At 38.7% G+C, this 20334-nt stretch overlaps 1 long non-coding RNA gene across 1 annotated transcript in view; it reads right to left on the bottom strand.

Moving 5' to 3' along the window:
- Positions 1 to 328: 328 nt before the first annotated feature.
- The window catches only part of LOC147574502 (uncharacterized), a 30719-nt gene continuing 10713 nt past the window's right edge, over positions 329 to 20334 (bottom strand). Inside the window, exons 3-4 of the long non-coding RNA XR_015244268.1 lie at positions 3268 to 3400; positions 329 to 811 (exon numbers count right to left, since the gene is read on the bottom strand). This is a non-coding gene — a long non-coding RNA (uncharacterized LOC147574502). The remainder of the gene's footprint in view (positions 812 to 3267; positions 3401 to 20334) is intronic.

Raw genomic sequence — 20334 nt, 5'->3', positions numbered from 1 at the left:
GCTTTGGATCCTCTGTCCCCCTCTCTCTCTGCCCCTCCCCTGCTCATGCTCTCTCCCCCAAAACTAAATAAACACTTCTAAGAAAGAAAGAAAGAAAGAAAGAAAGAAAGAAAGAAAGAAAGAAAGAAAGAGAAAGAAAGAAAGAAAAAAGAAAGAAAGAAAGAAAGAAAGAAAGAAAGAAAGAAAGAAAGAAAACAATCCCAATTAAAAAAACCTAGATTTTTTTGGTGGAAATTGAAAAACTGATTCAAAAATGTATATGAAAACGAAAAAGACTTACAATAATCAAAGCAATTGGGAGAATAAAAACAAAGTTGGAGGACACACATACAGATTTCAAGCTTTACTATGTATGGAGTTCCATAATTTAGACCCTGTGATGTTAACAATGTAACAGACATACAGATTGATAGAACAAAATGCTTATTTTGTTAGTTATTTTCAGATAAATGCCATCCCATTTCTTTGAAAAATAATTCACTTCTGCTTCGATCATTCATCTCAACTCTCTCCTTTATTCTGTTACTCAGTCAATTTACATGATTGCCTTCCTCCCTGTGAGCTTCCCTTCTGCGTAGAAACTGAAGCTTTTTCAGGAGTTTTCTGGAACTTTCTTTTAGCTAAAACTAACAACAGCATTCTTTCTAAACCTATTTTCCTTATCTGGGAATTTTTTCACTTTGCCACTAGTTCCTTTTAGAAACTCTCTCTGTTCCTTTTAGACTCTAATACCACATTTTTTGGTTTCTCTTCCTTTTTTTTTTTTTCTTTCATTTCTCCCCCCTTTGAGAACCTCCAGATTAGAAGGGAGCTGGAAAAAAAAAATGGACAGGAATTAATTTTTATCTTCTAATAATTTTGCTTTCTCTCTCTAGAGTGGAATTTCGGTTCATCTAGGACTAATTTTTATTTATTTATTTTTGTATTCAGTTTATTTGAACAAACCCAAGTTTGTTTTTTGTTTCTGTTTTTGTTTTTCAGTTTAACTGTTTCTCTTCTTGTTGACTTCTCTATTCCTGGCTCACATGGTGATTTTTCTTCCTCCTCAAGCCCTTTCCCAAAGATGCTTAACCTTCTGCTCATTTTTCTCATGTTCTCTCTTTCTATTAGTTTCTGTATCTTTAGTCATCACCCCTGTGTCAACAGCTCTCAGAGCCCCACCTCCAGCCTCAGCTTCCTTTGCAAAATTCAGTCGCTATTTTCACCCCTCCAGGGTCTGTAAAAAGTCTTCATATGGATACCCCATCCTCTCTTTTTGTGCTTCAGATATGAGTACATTTTTATCTGAAGGACAATAGCACTCTTAATTCATCTCTAGTTCTCAGTTCTTATTGATCCTTCTTGAACATTCCTCACCTTTATTTTCTTCCCTTTCCAATCAAGTCTCCAACTCTTGTTATTTTCCTGCTCAGAGAATTCCAGTTGCAATAGCTTCAAATTACTTCCCTTTATTTGTGTGTCTCCAAATGTGACACTACTCAAAACACACAAATTTTATATTCTGTCCTCATTGTGTGTCCTTATTTATTCCCTAACCATTCTCAGTAAAAATCTTTATTGCTATTGTTCTTCTGCCCATACTTACTTCAACTCAAGGATATTTTCTCTGTGTGAGGGGTGCTTGGGTGGCTTCGTCAGTTAAGCCTCCAACTCTTGATTTAGACTCAAGTCAGGAACTCACAGTTCGTGAGTTTGAGCCCCGCATCGGGGCTCTGTGCTGAGTGCAGAGCCTGCTTGGGATTCTTTCTCTCTCCCTCTCTCTGCCCCCTCCTGCTTGCACATGCGTGCTCTCTCTCTCTCTCTCTTTCTTTCTCAAAATAAATAAACTTTTTTAAAAAGGTAACTTTCTCTGTGCAAGATACTGTGTTACATGTTGACCATAAAAGAGAAGTTTAAGCACTTAATTAAAAAGCTGTAAAGAAAGAGACAGATTTCAAAACAACTATCATGAAATCTAGTAGGTGATAAAAAGGTAATATGAAGAGGTCCTTCAGCAACAAGAACGAGGGGTAATCAGATCTTTATTAAAGGTAGGAAAATATACAAATAGGAAATGACACATAAAAGCAACTGATAAAGAAGTGATGTGAGCGGAGAGAGTGACACGTGCAAAGGCTCAGGGGAGTGACACCCCATGATGGATCCGGACCAGGAAGAGTCCTGTGTGTCTAAAGCGCATTTCTCTCACACCTGATAAACACAGGTCATCTGTCCTTCCACACATCTCTTCCATGCCCTAATTCTAATTCCTGTTGATTTCCACCTGTTTCTATAAATTCTCATGAATGGATTATTTCACTTCTATTTTTTTAAGGATTTGGCCATAAACTCCTTTGACTAAACATAACCTATGCTGTTGTGATAGTGATATTGTTGGGTACTCCCTGAGAGAGTATGAGGATCTGAAGGCCAAGAATAATGATTTACATTTATCCTCCTCCTTCCCCTCTTTCTCCTCTTCTTCCTCCTTTGTTTTGCCTCATTGCCATGTGCATAAAAACTCCTTGAAAATTATTTTAAGTAGGGTTTCTATAGGTAGAGAATGGGGGTTACTTAGATGTTGTCTATATAAGTGGCTCTAAACCAAGGTACCTGATTAGTGTCACTTGGATAGCTTTTAATAAATACTAATTTCTTTAAAAATCTTTTTAATGTTTATTTATTTTTGAGAGCGAGAGGGAGAGTGTGAGCTAGGGGTGGGGCAGAGAGAGAGGGAGACAGAGGATCCAAAGCAGGCTCTATGCTGACAGCAGTGAGCCCAGTGTGGGGCTTGAACTCACGAACCATGAGATCATGAGCTGAGCTGAAGTCAAACGCTTAACCCACTGAACCACCCGGGCACCCCAACACTAATTTCTTTAGTGTCTGGACTTCACCTACGGCCCACTTAAATCTAGAATCTTGGAAGAAAACCTGATCCCTGATGTCTAGGTATCTCTATGTATGTGATGTACATGTACCTTATATCTACAACTATATATGAGTCTGATGGGGAATAGGGAGCTAGTTGAAAAATATTGATGTACTTTTTTTTTTTTTTTTTTTTTTTTTTTTTTTTGATGAGGAATTTAAAGCTCGGAGAGGTAAGAGCTTGATTCAGGTCACCCGACTTGAGGTAAAGCTGTAAATGGAGGCCTGACTTTCTGACTCTCGGTCATAAATTTCAGTTTATTCCCTGCTATCTCTGCAGAACAAACTCTGTCCTCTTTTTGAGTGTGACAATCAAATAGTCTCCATTTCTGTGATTCTTCAAGACACAATACCTACCCGTAGGAAGAAAACAGCATGACATTCTTTACGTGTTGAGTGGTCTCCTTCCTGACTTGCCTAGCTGCCTTCACCAAAGCAAATTCTGGGTGTGTGAGAAAAACCCAGATCTAAGGAACTGCTGAAGTCACTCCTGCTTTAAAAAGAAAAGAGCACATGTGTAAATCTAGGGGGAAAACTTGAGGGAAGAATGTCTATCTTCAATGTTAGGAATGTAGCTCCAAAGTCGCACAGGGAAGCTAAGAACAGGCTGAAACTTCTCCAACATGTCACATGGCTCTGTGCAGGCCAAGCCAACGCAACAAGAATGTCCTTCACATGACACTGAGCCACTTTATAAACTGGAGCAGGTGGGGGCAATGTGAGCAGATGGAAATAAGGCCATGGGACTGAAGTGTTTTGTTTTGTTTTGTTTTGTTTCTTACACTTTTCCGTTTGTCCTTATGAACTACCTTGAATGCACAGCCCTGTGTTGCCTCCTTGCTTTTTAATCATGAGAAGTGGGACAATCAGGACTTTATCTCCCTCGATCTTATTGTAAACTACCTGACTTTCTTTTTTCTTTTACCCTCTTTGATGCATTGTCTAATATATTTCAATTCCCAAGGAGGTTGGGTTTTTTTTTTTCTTTCCTTGTGAAATTATTTATTTATTTTTCTGGACAGCTCATTGCTTAATGCCTCAAAAGTCTGCAATTTCTCAACATCATTTCCTCTTTGGTACACAGCGGTGGAGACCATTTCTTTCAAGTTCTCCCTTTACAAGAAAAACTACAAATAGTAAAATACCCTGTGGTGTTTTTTTTTTTTTTAACTGAAGTAAACTTGTCCTCGGGGAGATGAGTATTGAGCTGTTGTCTTCTTTCTACGTGCTGCAATTTCCCAGATACCTATTGAAAGTAAAGAACACCAGTAAGTTCTTGGTTGTTTGCTCCAAAAGAGAGATAAAGAAAAAGCTATAAGTTTTGACTTTGGACATTGTTTTTGCACCGGCATACTTATGGGCCTTGTGCTATAGGACACAGCTTCAAATAAAATAGCGAAGACATGTGACCCATGAGTAGCCACAAAGTTGTCATACCATGCACACCAATCCCCTTTCTGCAACAGGGAAAGGGTATAACCTGAGAAACATTTCACAGATCTCAGTCTGTAGGAATAAAGACATATGATGCATTCAGGAGCAAGAATAATAATCTGTTAAGTATTGTAGTTTCAAATCCCTGCTGAGATGCACACTGAATCAAATTTAGACCAAATAAAGAACAAGGTCTCAAAAGAATGTCCAATTTAGCCAACTACCTCAGATATTGTCAACAATTGGAAACACATTTGCCTACAGAAAATCTAATGTCTCCTTTTTTTTTTTTTTTTTTTACATTTTATTTATTTTTATAGACAGAGAGAGACAGAGCACAAGTAGGGGAGGGGCAGAGAGAGAGGGAGACACAGAATCCGAAGCAGGCTGCAGGCTCTGAGCTGTCAGCACAGAGCCTGATGTGGGGCTTGAACTCACAAACCGCAAGATCATGACCTGAGCCAAAGTCGGACACTTAACCAACTGAGCCACCCAGGCACCCCCAGTGTCTCCTTCTTTGACATTGAACCAATGAACTCCATTGGTTCATTTTTTTTTTTTTTAACACAGTAAGAGAGCTGGTTTTATCCCACTCTCTGCTCATATGTGATTTCATCTTATGTTTGTCAGACTTTAGGCTTTGAGTTTTCAAGTTTCTGGAGTTCAGAAGCTTTGAAAAATAAATTTGTTATTCCTATGGATTATTAACAGATGTCATCATACTATCCAGTGAAGTGTTAAGGTTCTTGTAGATAGGTACACAGATGTGGGTTCAAATATATACTGGGTAACCTAAATATCATGAGAAAGTACCATATTCTTCTAAGCATGAGTTTCCCCACCCATGTTCCAGGACTACTTATGATGCTAAAATCATGCCATTGTTAGGAGAATTAGGTGAAATCACCAATTTAGATGATTAATGACTACCATGTAGTAAGCACTCAATTGATTACAGCTCCTTTTAGTTAACTAATAAAACATAGTATTATTAGATGATAGTGGGATCAAGCTTACAACAAAAGTATTTTTCATTCCTAACTATTTTTTAAAATAATGCAATAAACCTTATTTCCCTGATATTACTCTACCATGCCAAGACAAATATTGAAAGCAGAAATATCATTTTGAATTTTACATAAGGACACCAAGCTATAATCAATCAAGAGGTACATGAAGTACATTTACAGCTACCAGCCCCGGATTTTTGTAGATATAATGGGAAATTACAAGCTATTGATTTAAGCAAAACACACTTGATGTAGCTTCCCTTTATAGCCTTGGTCTAAATTACAGCACTTTGCAGTAGATTTATGACTCCTGAATAACTCCACTGGAAGACTGATTGGTTTCTTGGTATCTCAGTGGAGTGAAGTACTTAGTTTTATTCAACAGCACAGTGTTCCTGGTGTTGTTCAGTAAAAGTTGTATTTGTGACTTGGGAAAATCCTATATGCACAAATATTGCCCCTCACCTTTTCATGACCTAAAGGTGAAAGACACAACAGAATCAAAATTCTCAGTAGTCTCATCAGACTGGAACAGTGACATTTAAAAGATCAAATATAAAATCCAATATTCTGATTTGAAAATAGCCACTGGACAGATCAGGGATAGTAGGAATGAATTTAACTCAGATTTCCCGAACAGAAATCCAGGAAATACTACAGTTATCCAAGACGATAGTGTAGCCTTTCTCCACCCACAACATATATTATCATTTGTTGTCCTTCCTCCTGATTTCATGCTAGAATACTTCCATCTATATAAGTAAATGAATATTAATAGGGAAATAATGACATAGTTGAAGCAAGCCAAAACACAAAGAGTAAATGAAAAGCAAGTATCTATTTGACTCCTCTGTTCTCTACCTTCTGTTAATGACATCAGCAATGACACACATCCTCACCATCAGTTTTCTTGGTTCCATCTGCCCAAATTTTACTTTTAGGCCCAATCCTCATTCTTTGGGGGACTCCTACTGTCTAACTTGTTATTCTGTCTCCACTGCTTCCCCTCTAAAAACTCTTTGTTGTACCTCATTCTTCTAAAATGCACACAGGAGCTTAGCATTTTTTGCTTAAAGTTCTTCCATAAATATCTATATCCTAGACAATTAAGTCACAACACTTTTACGTAGCACAGAAGGCCCCTTTTAACTTCCTTTACTTCCTTTATTTCCACACTCAGTCATGTTGAACCATTTATGTATTTTCCACACTATCCCAAACTTTCACAAGTCAATGGCTTCAGCATCTTCCTACCTTTGTTTAGAATTACCCTTATTTCCACTTTTTTTTTGTTTTTTTACTTTTTCATGCTTCAAATCCAAAGGCAGAAATCAAATCTATATAGGATAATTAACTGATCTATCCTTTTTCCTTCACAATGTTATATGCTTTATTTTCTAAGTATTAATTTATATGAATCTTTCTCAAACAGTGGTGAACATTTTTAAGCTTTAGACCACAATGGATTATACCCAGCTTCTATGGAGAAATTGACACATTGGAGGTATCTAATAAAGTTTTGAAAAATTAAAGGCATTTAATAATTCAGATAAAATGATTGTTTAAACTGGATTGTGACACTTGGAGGTTGTCATTGGTCAGCTATTCCATGCTATAATCCTATGGAGTAATTAACTTTGTTTTGAGTAAACAAAACAGGACTCCGATACAATTTGGTAGAGAATTGTGTATGACTAGGTCCTTAATATGCCTTTCTCTTGGCAACTCATTTCCCCCCTGAATTCCACAGTGAGAAGCATGCATTTAACTCCCACAGTGGAAAGCCTTGACCTAATTTTAAGGAAATCCTAGAAGAAACTACAGTCATTAATTCTGGAGCTGGTTGTTTCAGAGAGAAAAGCAGATCGATATGTGTATATGCTGTCAAAACGACAGGCCTGTTTCCAAGATGGGAATGCAAATTGGCCATCATTTCACCCACAAGTTATTCCCGTTCTTGATCAAATAATTGCTGGGGAAATACTATTTTTAATTGAACAAGTGATTCATGTCTCTGGAGTACAGAACATGTATTCCACGGACTGCAAATAACCAGCTGGTGATAGCTCTCAACGTTTGCTGGTTAGAACCTCTATCGGAGCTGAGTGTCCTAGTCCTGAAATGACATTACATCTATTCAGCTGTTGTGAAGGAAATTTCTAGAAAACTCTCTGAAAGGTACACAGATTGATCTGCTGTTGGAAAAATTCCTTCTTTGGGGCCTTATAATTTTAATCCTCTAAATGGCAATCTCCTAAGAAATAGATGGCCTCACCAATGCAGCAAAACCATTGGATTGGTTGGTTTCCAAGGATACTGAAGGGAAAGTAGACTACTTTTAAAATGAAGCCTTTGCCTAAAAATAATAGAAAAGAATAGAGATGAGGAAGTCCCCAATTAATTGCATTCACCACAGCAGCCCATCTAAGAAGCGAAGCTGTCAGATTATAAATTTTCAAAGATCCCTGATAGTTTGTAATAGTAAATTTGAATACCAACTTACTCTGTATCTCGCTGTATGATCCTATCAGGAAGCTCCTCTTTAAAAACCACTCGATAGGGTTAACCCATTCAGAAAGAGGGATTCTAAACAGGAGGGAGGATTCTAAATGAGGGAGACTAACTGCAAATTTCACTGCTACTCACCCCAAGTTGTGTTTTTGCCTAGTTGAACCCTGCCCAGCTGGGGATCCCAGTGCAGAACTATCTGAGCCACACTCAGAGGAAAGACTCACAAAAAAATAATTGAAGAATAAACTTTCTGCCCAGGCCAATTGGGTAAATTGCTTTTGTGCTTTTCCATGACTTGCTTTTGCCAGATGGAATAGTTGGCACTCAGGACGGTGGCACTGGACCAGATTTTGGAGCAATGGGATTTTTGAAAATGATTTATTTTTTCCCTCTACAGACAGTTACTCTGGCACAGATGGTTTCTCTGAATGATGAGCCCAGAGTCTTTTCCGTCATATTTCGCCATTGTAAAAATCTATCCGCTGCAGTGGCTTCGGCTTTTCGCTTCGTGTATCCAAGAGAATGTGTAAGGAAGTTCAGAATGAAGACCAAAGTTTGGCACCCAGCATGTATAAGACCAAGCCCTTCAGAGATGGCTCTGTGATCATCATAAGCTGAAATCCTTCTTTTCCCTCCCCTTCTGTTCCTACTATGAAATTCCATCTTCAGCAAATAATGTTAATAGGGGAAAATCAACCAGAGAAGAATGGAAAATTATAGCTGTCCTTCTCTGGACTAATACGCAAGCTTAGATTGTGTTATGTGAGTCCTTAGTACTTACTGTTAACTCTCCCAACGAGATTAAGACCTAATTAGGAATGCCATGTTAATATTCAAGGCCGAATTAGGGTAAAAGAAGTACTCGGGTTAAAACTTATCCGTGATAACTATGCAAACAGGATCTCAAGGACTGCCCCATTTCTACGGAAAGAAACCTGTCTTTGGAAAGGCAACTTAATATTTCTTGAGAATCAATTACATGCTGTAAATGTAAATCTCTATAAAATCCCTGAGACTCTGTGAATCCTTACCCCCATTTTACAGACAGGTAAAATGAGAATTAGAAAGATTAAGTAACTTGAAGTGATCCGCTAGTTTACAAGAGAGACAAAAGATTAACTACAGGCTTCTATACGCCAGAGCTCTGCCTTGTAGCCTAAGATCCCCTCCCCCCCATTTAAATCATACGTTGGCAATTCATGGTATTTTGGTGCGAGGAGAAAAGGTGGTAGTGATGCATTCCTTGACATCATTAACAGAATAGAAAATATAGAATGATATGCCTGGCATAGGGCACTCCGTCAGGGAGCGACCCTAATGGAGAAAATTACAATGATGACTACAGGATGTGATGACACCACATGAAACCCAGCCAGAATTTGAGCCCATCACAGCAAAATAGAGTGCAAGGAGCACATCTAATTACATTAAACGGACTTGGCAAGAAAGCCTGAGCATAACAGTGAATTATGATTAATTATTTTACTTCTATCTGTCACAACTGTGAGAGGCACACATATCTTTACAATAGCGGGTCTTTAAAGGAGTATAAATGTATTAATAATTTTCTATATTTGTACATTGTATATTTTGGGTACTTAGAAATGATTCTATTTAAAAATTGAGGGGCACCTGAGTGGGTCAGTCGGTTGAGCTTCTGACTTCGGCTCAGGTCATGATCTCACAATCTGTGGGTTCGAGCCCCACATCAGGCTCTGTGCTGACAGCTCAGAGCCTGGAGCCTGCTTCGGATTCTGTGTGTGTGTGTGTGTGTGTGTGTGTGTGTGTGTGTGTCTTTCTCTGCCCCTCCCCTGCTCGTGCTCAGTCTCTCTCTCTCAAAAATAAACATTAAAATTTTTTTCAACAATAAAATAAAAAAAATGAAATGACTTCATCAGAAAATCTAGATGTATGTGTGTATGTGTGTGTGTGTGTGTGTGTGTGTGTGTGTTTGTGTGTACTGTCTTACACCAGCCACATCATATCAGCATATCTCAGGGTGTTTGATAGTCTTGACTCAACTCTGTAATTTTTGAAAGTCACTTTTCTTCATTGGAGGCCAGTGGCTTCATGATCATGCCGAAACAATGGCATCACACCTAAATTTCCTCATTTGTAAACTGGAAGTACGTAGAAGGTAATTCTGATCAATAAATGAGATAATACACTTAGTATAGTCTCTGTGTTGTCATGTCAAGTTAACATTCACTGCTATTATTTTTATTACAAATCTGATGAACTAGTTGAACCAGATGTCTTCTACGGCTCTTTCTAACCAGCTCTCATAATCTTTGTTTTTTTTATGTCATGATCTCTTGATCTATTTTTTTTTTAATTTTTTTTAACGTTTATTTATTTTTGAGACAGAGAGAGAGCATGAACGGGGGAGGGTCAGAGAGAGGGAGACACAGAATCTGAAACAGGTTCCAGGCTCTGAGCTGTCAGCACAGAGCCCGACGCGGGGCTCAAACTCACGAACTGTGAGTTATGACCTGAGCCGAAGTCGGCCGCTTAACCGACTGAGCCACCCAGGCGCCCCATCTTGATCTATTTTTTTAAGTTGTATATTTTTTCTATCCTATTCATATGAGCAGAATCTTATGTCTTGTCATTAATTACACCTCCCCCCCAACCTGAGCATGGAATAATATATGGTTTTTGTTCATTTATTTGTTTATTTACTTGTTGATTTATTTACCGAGAAGTTTGCAAAATAGATTAAAATAGCATCTCCTTTTAATCAATGAGTCATAAAATACAACAAGGAGCAGTAAAAATGAGATAAAGCAATCCAAAACCTCAAAATGATTATTTGCAAATCTTCATCAGGTTTGGGACAGATATTATTTCTTTCCAAACTTTGGTTATGTATGTAAGTCAAATGTGTAAAAAATATTCAAATGATATTTATAAAAATGGCTTTTTATCAACATAGCCATTGCTTTATTAATTTAGCTTAAAACATAGTTCAACAGTAGTAAAGAAGGCATAAATGTGAACTCCAATTATGTTATTTTAAAATGCCATTGAGTTCACACTGAAGTACATAGTAGAGTAAGTGGCAACAAATTGGAAAATAAAAAAGCACAGTGCCTTAAATCTCTCCATAGAGTAAATTAAATTGAGATATATAGATGTAAATATAGATGTAGATATAGATATAGATATATGTCTATATAAAACTAGAGTGTATATTTTACAATGAAAATAGAATTGAATATTTATTAAAGTCATGGAAGGGAAATAGGTTTCTAAATGGACAAGTGAAAAAGTCACAAAAAGAAAAAAAATTTCAATAGATTTCTATGTAAAAATTTAAACTTTATGCAGGTTAAAAATATAACAAAACACAAAGGTAAACAGCAGAGTAGACACTATTCTTACAAAATAAGATGAGAAAAGAGCAAGAGACCTTAGTAAAAATAGAAGAATATTTGTCAAGGAGAGCAAATCACTGATAGATAAATGGGAAAAAATAGGAAAAGAAATGTACAAGAGAAGACATACAACTAGTAAGCAAACTTGATAAAAATGTTCAATATGAATGCAAGCAAAATAAAACACCAGACTTTTTTTTTTTTTTTTTTTTTTTTTTTTTTTTTTGTCTATAGATGTCATAACCTACTGTTGGTGCTTGAAATTACTAACAGGCATTTTCAAGTAAGTAGCAAAGGCAGTCAAAGACATTAGTGTGTTCTTGCATTTGAGGGCATAATTACAGTTCTGTAAATATGCCTTATGGCACAATGTTGGTGATGAAATGTTACACAGCCTTTAAAATGATGGTGGTAAAGGATATGTGAGAACTGGAAACAATGTGCATGATATATTAAATAAAAATATAGAATGCTGGAACAAGTAAATATCCACATGCAAAAAAAAAAATGAATCTAGACATAAACTTTCTACTCTTCATAAACGATTAACTCCAAATGAGTCATAGACCTACAGTTAGGTCATAAATCTAAAACTCAAAATTATGAAACACTTAGAACAAGACATAGGAAAAAATCTAGGAGATCTTGGGTTTGGCAGTGCGTTTTTCATACAGCACCAAAAAACACAATCCATGAGAGAAGGAATTAATAGTAGAATTCATTAAAATTACAGTCTTCTGCTCTGCAAAAGACATTGTCAAGAAATTTAAAAGACAAGCCACAGACGGGGAGGAAATATTGGCAAAAGACATATCTGATTAAGGTCTGTTACCAAAAATATCCAAAGAACAATTAAAACTCAACAGTAAGAAAACAACCCAATTGGGGCGCCTGGGTGGCGCAGTCGGTTAAGCGTCCGACTTCAGCCAGGTCACGATCTCGCGGTCCGTGAGTTCGAGCCCCGCGTCAGGCTCTGGGCTGATGGCTCAGAGCCTGGAGCCTGTTTCCAATTCTGTGTCTCCCTCTCTCTCTGCCCCTCCCCCGTGCATGCTCTGTCTCTCTCTATCCCAAAAATAAATAAACGTTGAAAAAAAAATTAAAAAAAAAAAAAAGAAAACAACCCAATTAAAAATGATTAAGGATCTTAAGAAACCTCACCAAAGAAGATACAGATATGGCAAATAAACATTTGAAAAGATGCTATATCATCAGGAAAGTCAAATTAAAAAAAATGAGTTAGGGGCGCCGGGGTCAATCGGTCCATTAAGCGTTGGACTCCTGATTTTGGCTCAGGTCATGATTTCACGGTTCCTGAGATCAAGCCCTGCACTGGGCTCTGTGCTGACAGTGCAGAGCTTGCTTGGGTTCTGTCTCTCCCTCTCTCTCTGCCCCTCCCCTGCTAGCATGCACTTCCTCTCTTTCTCTCTCTCAAAATAAATACATAAATATTAAAAAAAAATTAGGGGTGCCGGCGTGGCTCCGTGATCGAGCGCCCGACTTTGGCTCAGGTCATGATCTCACAGTTCATGAGTTTGAGCCCCATGTCAAGCTCTGTGCTGACAGATCGGAGCCTGGAGCCTGCTTCGGATTCTGTGTCTCCCTCTCTCTCTACCCCTCCCACCCTCTCTCCCTCAAAAATAAATAAACATTAAACAATTTTTTTTTTAAATTAAAAAATGAGATACTTCTACATGCCTGTCACAATGGCCAAAACCTAACATACTAACTAACACCAAATGCTGGTGTCGACGTGGAGCCACAGGAATTCTCATTCCTTGCTGGTGGGAATGCAAATGGCGCAGCTGCTTTGAAAAACAGTATGGCAGTTTCTTAAAAAAATAGACATACTTTTACCATGCAACCCAGCAATCACACTCTCTGCTATTAACTTTATGTCCACCCAAACCCCTGCACACAAGTGCTGATAGTAGCTTCATTCATAATTGCCACAATCTGGAAGTTCTTCAATAGGTGAATGGATAATGAGACTATGGCACATCCATATATCCAGGATAGGAATATTATTCAGCACCCCCCCCCCAAAAAAAAGTGATCAATGAAGCCACAAAAAGACTTGGCAAGGGAGATCCTAAATGAAAGAAGCCAGACTGGGAAGGCGACATACTTATTCCAACCACATGACATTCTAGAAAAGGCAAAACTGTGGAGAACAGTAAAAAGATCTGGTGTGGAAGGACTCAAAAAGTGCAGCACAGAGAATTTTTAGGGCGGTGAAACTATTCAGTATGATTGATTCTATAATGATGGATATACGTCATACATTTTTCTAAACCCGTAGAAAATGCAGCACCAAGAGTGAATCTTGGTGTGAACTATGGACTTTGGGTGGTTATGGTATATCAGTGTAGACTCCACAGTTGTGAGGCTTCTAGGTGGCTCAGTCCTGACCGACTCGATTTCAGCTCAGGTATGAGCTCATGGTTTGTGAGCTCCAGCCCCGTGTCAGGCTCTGTGCTGAGAGCATGGAGGCTGCTTGGGATTCTGTCTCTCCCTCTCTCTCTCTGCCCTTCCCCTGCTTGCTCTCTCTCTCTCTCAAAATAAATAAATAAACTCAAAAAAATTGCAACATATGTACCACTCTGGTGGGGGATGCTCATAATAGGTGAGGTTATGCATGTATGGGAGCAAGGAGTGTATTGGAAACCTTTGAACCTTTTGTTCAGTTTTTCTGTGAATCTAAAAGTGCTTTAAAAAGATAAAGATTTTATATATATGACATATATATACCTAACTTGCAGCATCTTATACTTATAACTGTTTAAAATGCATATTAAAAAATATTGGGACAATATATAACATCTATTATATTAGAATCATGTGGTTGTGTATTATTAACTTCCTTCAATTTCATGAATATTGCTATAATATATCACGTGTTTAAAATAAATGAACAAAGTAATAAAACTACACTAAGGTGAAATTACATCCTAAATTTCAAAGATTTTAGTGGCTTCAAAAGATACAAACCTAAATACTCAGTTGACTGTAGCCCTGACTTACCTTCTCTTTTCTATTCACCAATGCTGTGCAATATTCCCTACGGAAGTTAGGAATATTTTCCCTTCCCAGCTCACCCAGCCATCAGAACAATGCTTATTTCATGAGGCTTTTGTGAAAATCACCTATTTGGTTTCTGTCTACAGCCCCTCTTGTAAGGGTCTGACGTAACTCAGCACAGGGAACTGATGTCTAAGGGATACACATGGATGGTGGCAATCAGCTGTTAGTGAGGAAAACTCTCTTCCTCTCCAGATAAAAACACTCATTCAAAAATGGGAGTGCCATTCACTAGTTTATCATTAAAAGTACCTGCTAACAGAGTGACCAACTCTCTTTGTATGTTAGGACTGTGGGCAGGTGGGTGGAGGTGCCAGGCTTTAAAAGTGGGACCAGTACAGGAGCGCCTGGGTGGTTCAGCTGGTTGAGCGCCCAACTTCGGCTCAGGTCATGATCTCATGGTTCCTGGGTTTGAGCCCCGAGTCAGGCTCTGTGCTGACAGCTGGGGGCTTGGAGCTTGCTTCAGATTCAGATTCTATGTCTCCCTATCTCTCTGCCCCTCCCTCACTCATGCTCTGTCCCTCTGTCCCTCTGTCTCTCTCTCAAAATAAATAAACATTAAAACTGGGACCAGTCCTGGGTAAACTGAGGCAAATAGGTCACCCCACCATCTAAGTACCCGGCACTGTTTTAAGTAATTTATGTGTACTATATTATTTAATTTCCCACGTTGAAATCCCAACTTAGACTCCAGCTGAGATCCTCGATATATACGGGGTCAGGATGAGCAGTGTGGGAGATCTTGACATTATGTAGACACCAGGTAGCTGAGTTCAATGAATGGTATACATGTCCCTCCCTTCTTTCCTTCTTTCTTTCTTCCTTTTTATGTGGTTCACACTATGCTGTGCAAATTTTATGACAATGTATATGCTTTTTATGGAGTTAATTTGTTTCTAACTAAAACTGTTTCATGTTCATTATAGAGAAATAAAAATACAGAAAAGCATAAGGAAGAACACTGAAGTCACAAGTTCTCTCCCACCTCAGGGACACTGTTCCTAAGCTTGGCTCATTCTCACCCCTGAGGTCTTGGTTGGAAAAAACCCTCCCTGTCAACCAGACCCCAAGAGGACTCTTCGCACTGATATACTCTGTCACTCTACCTTGTTGCATGGTCCCCAGAAGAGCTTCTAACTTGGAATTGGCTTTCTACATATTTAATTATACCTTGTTAATCATCTGTCTCTACCATGAACAAGTAAATTCCATAAGATCAAAGTTCTCATCGTCTTACTTATTACTGACAGCCAGGGCCCAAGCCTGCAACTTGAACGAGGCACACCCACAAGCCCTCCAGGCTGCAATAATCAGTGTCAACGGTCTGCTAGTGCATTAATTACTTCCTGCAAACATTCTCCACCTTTCATAGAGTGATGATCGTTATATTTTTGTTGCCTTATACCTTTTTGTTTGCACTTACAGTTGCAAGCATTTTTATGGGAGAGTGTCAAATGTGAACATTGTTTTAATGGTTATCATATACCATCTTACAACTATATCACCACTTATAAACAAGTACTCGGCTCTTGAATTTTTAGCTTCTTTTTAATCTGTTGCTATTGAAATTATTGGTATGTTTATTTAACAAATACTGGCCGGGTGTGTGCCCTGCGCTGCCAACACTGTGCTTGGCATTTAGCTACGGAAATAAGAAAGATAGAGCTGTTGCTGTTCACATGGAAGTTAGAATATAGAGAAAAGACAGACTCTCAATACATGTCTGTAAATGTTTGGAGGAGAGTGAGGACCTATGAGTGATATGTAAGCATATTGGTGGGGGGAGGGAGTTTTGGAGTCAACCAAACTTCTGTTCTTCTGTGAGAATAGAAGGAAAGTAGTCCTGGAAGAGGGATATTTAAACTTAGTAAGAGGTGAAGATACATAGGATCTAGCTGAGAGAAGAAAAGGTTTGTGGCAGAATACTTCAGGCAAAGGAAAAAGCAAGAGCAAAGGTCCTGAGGCATCCTAGAGTGTACTGAATGTGATGAATTGAAGGTTGACCCATGGTATAGATAAAAGAGGAGAGACTAGTATCATCCTATATAAACCATTGCTCCAATGTTTATTTATGTATTTAGAATAGATTGCTTGAATGAGAAAGAATGAAAGATGGCCCTTTGTAGCAACGTGGATGGAACTGGAGAGTGTGATGCTAAGTGAAATAAGTCATACAGAGAAAGACAGATACCATACGCTTTCACTCTTATGTGAATCCTAAGAAACTTAACAGAAACCCATGGGGGAGGGGAAGGGAAAAAAAAAAAAGAGGTTAGAGTGGGAGAGAGCCAAAGCATAAGAGACTCTTAAAAACTGAGAACAAACTGAGGGTTGATGGCGGGTGGGAGGGAGGGGAGGGTGGGTGATGGGTATTGAGGAGGGCACCTTTTGGGATGAGCACTGGGTGTTGTTTAGAAACCAATTTGACAATAAATTTCATATATTAAAAAAAAAATAGAATAGATTGCTTGAAATGAAATAATTGGAGTGAAGTTATGGACTTCCCAAAAGTTTCCTGATAAAACCAAAGTACTTTTCAGAAAGTTTATGCCAATTTATGTTTCTATAGAATGTATATGACATTGTATGTCTTTCTCACTTTAACCTCTGGCATTTCAAATATTCCACTTTCTTAATGAACTGTTGAATGTGTTAGTCACTGGAGCAAAAAAAAATAACAATATCCTTTAAGATTTAGCTCAAGAGGTATGTCTAAACATCTTTTCTGATTACCTCTTACTCAACTACAATAATTCCTTACAGTGTATTTCTCCAAGATGAACATATTCACTTTATCCCATATTATTTTGCAGTTGTAATTCTGATGCTTTGCCTTTCTTTTTTTCTGCTGCTTAATCTGTCTTTTTTCCCAATTAGACTAAAAGCCTCATGAGGCCAGTTCAGTACAATTCAATTCAACTAATAGTTATTGCAGTCTTACTTTGTTTTTTTTTTTTTTTTTTTAATGTTTATCTATTTTTGAGGCGGGGGGGAGAGAAAGGGAGAGAACACAAGTGGGGGAGGGGCAGAGAAAGAGGGAGAGAGAATCCCAAGCAGGCTCCACACTGTCAGTGCAGAGCCTGATGTGGGGCTCGAAACCACGAACTGTGAGATTATGACCTGAGCTGAAACCAAGAGTCAGACGCTCAACCAACTGAGCTACCGAGGTGCCCCGCTTTCTTACTTTGTAGAAGGGGTACTGCAAAGTGCTGAGTCAAAGAAAAACCAAAATTCATGATCTTTGTCCTCAGAGGAAGGTAACGCTTGCACAGTTAGCAAAGCCAGAAGGCAAATCCGTCACTCATTCCTTCATACAATAAGTAATGGATAATTAGTGATAAGTAATAATAAAATAAAATTTCAGAATAATGTATTGCAACTCAGGAGAGACAGAGTTTAGTAGTGGCCAGGGAGACCAGAGAAATACTTGTGAATCAGATGATCAGAGCTAAGGGTTGATGAATCAGTAGAAAGGCAGACATGGGTGGGGAAAATGCACTGTTGACATAGGAAATGGAGGTCATAGGTGAGAAAACATAGCATGCCTATTGAGGCTGAATTAGAAAAGTTTATTGAGATTGCTGGCCAAGCAATGACATAGATTCCCGAATGGCATGCTGAGTTAGGATGTTATTTTATAATTAATGATTTTTTCTTAAAAGTTTTGCAAAAACAGCAAGGAGATGATTCCCTGTTAACAAAAGTCCATAGCAGGGCACCTGGGTGGCTCAGTTGGTTAAGCATCTATTTGGCTCAGGTTATGATCTCACAGTTCGTGGGTTCGAGTCCTGCAATGGGCTCTCTGCTGTCAGCACAGAGCCCGCTTCAAATCCTCTGTCCTCTTCTGTCTCTGCCCTTCCCCTGCTTGTGCTCTCTCTCTCTCTCTCTCTCTGTCTCTCTGAAAAATAAATAAATAAGCTTAAAAAAAAGTCCATAGCAATTTTGTGGTTGCTACGATATTCACTGATAACAATATTTCCAAGGGCACAGCTAAATTTCCATTGCCACACATTTTTTCCAAACACAGTTTACCTTTGTTTGTAGCAAATCATGATATCATAAACACTAAATTCCTTACACCCTGTCCCAGGTCAACCTTGAACTGCTTGCTTCTAATGATGTGGAGGTGTGTTATCTTCACTGGGGATGATTCCCATTAAGGGGGAATTACTCCTTGTCAGCAGGTGGGCATACCAAGTGACAAGAGAGGTGATGATTCATCTAATTTTGAACTCACCCACTGTTTGATGGCAACATCCACAAAAGAATGAGGCAATTGGACCGCTAACCCAGACACCTGCTACATTGACAGCTCTCTGTTATTCCAAATATAGGACAGCGTGGTCTGACAACTCTACATGGGGGCTGGGAAAGGAACAAGTGGTAAAATGAATGTGATTACCTGAATGCATGTTTTCACAGAGGATCATGTTTCCACCAATCATTCAGACATTCATTCGGCAAATATTTAAGAGCCTTCTATACAATATGTGTTTTGTGAGACGCGGGTGAATAGATGATGATCATTCTATAAATCCTACCTTCTGGAATTTTATAGGCTAATAGCAGAAAAATTTCCTTTTGAAAGCGACACGCTTTAGGTGGGTTGATTTATGTGAACTCGATACTTCAGTCTTCAAAGTCTTACTTTGTCCACGAAATGGTCACACACACACACACACACACACACACGCATGCCCCACCCCCATTTTGTCTAGTCTAATTGTCCATTTGGCCCTAGAGAGTGGAAAAACTAATTGACTTTTCCTATGCCTCTCTGCACAGATCGGGTTGATCTGGGTTGCAGCTGTGGTTTAATTTGCGAATGTGCAATTGAAAATAAAACTTATTGGATTACAGCCCCCGACCAACTTTTTGGCAAACTGACAGCATTGGCCAAACATATGAGGGTCATATAGTAATTAGAGAAATGATTACAACTTCCAGAGGAATATCCTGGTCATATCAATGGGGGGACTTTGCTGTGGTTTGTTTTAACTATATCCCCAGCCTCTCAGGATGAAGTCAACCTAATAGTCTTCTGGATTCTGCCCTCTCTGGCACATTCATTTTCTCCACATCTGTATGAGAGGCCCTCACCAATCTTTCATTTATTTAAGCAAAAAAAAAAAAAAAAAGTAAACTATAAAGAATACTTTCTTTCCTTCCCTATGTTTGATAAATGCTAGTCTTTGCCTTTTAATTCATCAGATTACGATTAGGGAGAAACTCAATTAGAAATATCCTTGTGCCCTGGTTGTCAAATTCATCTCTCTTAAACTTTAGAAATAGGTGTCTCCAAAGGGACTCATAGTTTATGGATGAAAGAATACAACCTGGTATGCTTTCCTAGGTACTGAGCATTTTTACACTAGACTGAGAGTCATTCTATTCCTTCCTTCCCTCCTTCCCTGTCTACCTTCCTTCTCCCCTTCCTTCCTTCCTGATCTCCTTCCTTCCTTTGTTCCTTCCCTCCTTCCTTCCCTTGCTCCTTCCTTCCTTCCTTCTCTCCTTCCTTCCTTTGTTCCTTCTCTTTCTTCCTTCTCTTCTTTCTTCCTTCACCCTTTCCTTCCTTCCCTCCCTCTCACCTTCCTTCCTTCTCTCCTTCCTTCCTTCTCTCCTTCCTTCCTTCCTTCCTTCCTTCCTTCCTTCCTTCACTCCTTTCTTCCTTTGTTCTTTCTCTCCTTCCTTCCTTCTCTCCTTTCTTCCTTCCTCCTCCCCTTCCTTCCTTCATCCTTTCCTTCCTTCCCTCCCTCTCTCCTTCCTTCCTTCTTTCCTTCCTTCCTTCCTTCTCCCCTTCCTTCCTTCCCTCCCTCTCTCCTTCCTTCTTTCTTTCCTTCCTTCATTCCTTCTCTCCTTCCTTCCTTTGTTCCTTCACTCCTGCCTTCATTCATCCCTTCCTTCTCTCCTTTCTTCCTTCCTTCCTACTCTCCTTTCTTCCTTCCTTTCGTCTTCTTCCTTTGTTACTCAATGCAGTGATTCCTTCAGTATTGTTACGACTGGGGTTGAATCTG

The sequence above is a fragment of the Puma concolor genome, chromosome E1 (assembly GCF_028749965.1).
Source record: "Puma concolor isolate L17-30 chromosome E1, mPumCon1.1.hap2, whole genome shotgun sequence".
Taxonomy (NCBI): domain Eukaryota; kingdom Metazoa; phylum Chordata; class Mammalia; order Carnivora; family Felidae; genus Puma; species Puma concolor.
Note: the sequence above shows the minus strand (reverse complement) of the source record. Positions and strands in the feature narration are given on the sequence as shown.